Here is a 2,133-nt window from a genome sequence, read left to right as displayed (position 1 = left end):
CTGATCAGAAATTGCTAGTTAATTAATAACTTGCTAGTTAATTTATAATTTTAAAAACTCTAACTGTATAAAAATAAATGTAATAAGAAGTTTCAATAAAACCATGAATCTTCAATGTAGGACATAAAATACAGCATGAATAAATACAAAGAGGTCTTGGTTTTAGATGGAATGACTCAATATTCTAATGCAATACATACATCTCTCCAATTAATCTGTAAATTCAATGTAATCCTAATCGAAATCCTTATTGGATTTTTAAAAAGGGAATTTGAAATGCTGAAGTTCTAAGTTCATCTGGAAGATAAGTACATGAGTATAACCAAGACTATTTTTTTAAAGAAAGAAAAGCAGTAAAGGAGGGGTTGCAATCAAATGTCGAAACATAATATAAAAGAACAGTAATTAACAATGTGTTATTAGAGATAGTTCAGCTTCCAGGTAGATGAAATGGATACACTTTTCCCTATGATTTCTGCTAAGTATGATTGAAAACCCTTGACCTTATATGTAAAAGAAACATTAGAAGACACTGGAAGATGGAGAGAAGAAAGCAGACTGGCTTAGGGAACTTAGGGCCTATAAAATGACATGGTGTGGGTTCTCTGGGTTTTCTTTTTGTCCCATATCTCTCAGACTAGGTGCTGAAGAAGCCAGCAGCCCAGGAACACTAATAGGCATAGACAGAAAAGCTCTTACGAAAGATTACTCTGTAGCCAAGGGACCAGGAAAGGCGCAGCTTAGCAATATAAAAAATGTTTAGACAAAGCTAAATATCACAGGAAAAAAACAACTGTGGCCCAACTCCCAGACATGCCAGCAAAGACGGAGTGAGGAGTCTAGACTTCAATCCTTGCCTGGCTGTAGGGAGGCAACCAAACCCTCCCCACCCATCCACCCACCCAATGGAGTGGCGTCAAGGGAAGGCAGAGTAAGGACCCAGAACTCCATTGAGGGTGGTTCCCCTACAACGTCAACACAGATGATGTGGACAGCTTCAACTTCCACCCCTACCTGGCAATAAGGAGGGGATGCCACCCCTTTCCTTGCCTGAGCGGTGCCAAAGAAAGCCAACTAAAACAGAAGGTTTAAGTAAGATTCAGAGTATCATATTACCCCGAATTACATATTTCAGTAGAAAATCACTTGTCATACCGAGAACCAGGAAAATCTCAAACCAAATGAAAATAGAAAAGCGAAAGATACCAACACTGAGATAACAGGCATGGTAACAGTATCTGCCAAAGATTTTAAAGCAGCTATGATAAACATGCTGCAATGAACACACTTGAAACAAATTAAAAAATAGAAAGTCTCAGCCAAGAAATCAAAGACATAAAGAAGAACCAAACAGAAATTTTAGAACTGAGAAGTAAAATAACAGAAATAAAGAACTCAATGGATGAGCTCAACAGTAAAATAGAGAGGATAGAGGAAAGATCGGTGATATGGAAAAAAAAATAGAACTTATCCAACTTGACAACAGGGAGAAAATAGACTAAAACCAAAAATGAACAGAGTCTCAGGGACCTGTGGGACTGTAACAAAAGACCTAACACTCCTATCATCAGAGTTCCAGAAGGTGAGGAGAGAGGGCAGGGTTCAAAAAATATTTTAAGAAATAGTGGTTGAAAACCTCTCAAATTTGGCAAAAGACATAAACTTACAGATTCAAGAAACCAAGTGGATCCCAAACAAGACAAACTCTAAGAAATTTACACCAAAACACATCAAAAACTTCTGAAAACTAGACCGAAAAATAAAAAAGTCTTTGAAGCAGTAGGAGAGAAATAACATCTTACCTATGGGGGAAAACAATTCAAATGAATGAATTTCTCATCAGGAACCACGGAGGCCAGAAGGAAGTGGCACATTTTCCAAGTGTTGATAGAAAAGAATTGTCATCCCAGAATATCCTTCAGGAATGAGGGAGTAATCAAGAAATTGTCAGATGAAGACAAACAAAGAGCATTTGTTACCAGCAGATCTACTCTTAAAAAGGGGGCCAGAGGCCGGGCGCGGTGGCTCACGCCTGTAATCCTAGCACTCTGGGAGGCTGAGACGGGCGGATTGTTTGAGCTCAGGAGTTCGAAACCCAGCCTGAGCAAGAGCGAGACCCCGTCTCTACTAAAA

Source organism: Propithecus coquereli, unplaced genomic scaffold (assembly GCF_000956105.1).
Source record: "Propithecus coquereli isolate 6110/MARCELLA unplaced genomic scaffold, Pcoq_1.0 Scaffold119, whole genome shotgun sequence".
NCBI classification, from domain to species: Eukaryota; Metazoa; Chordata; class Mammalia; order Primates; family Indriidae; genus Propithecus; species Propithecus coquereli.
This window is presented reverse-complemented; position numbering follows the sequence as displayed.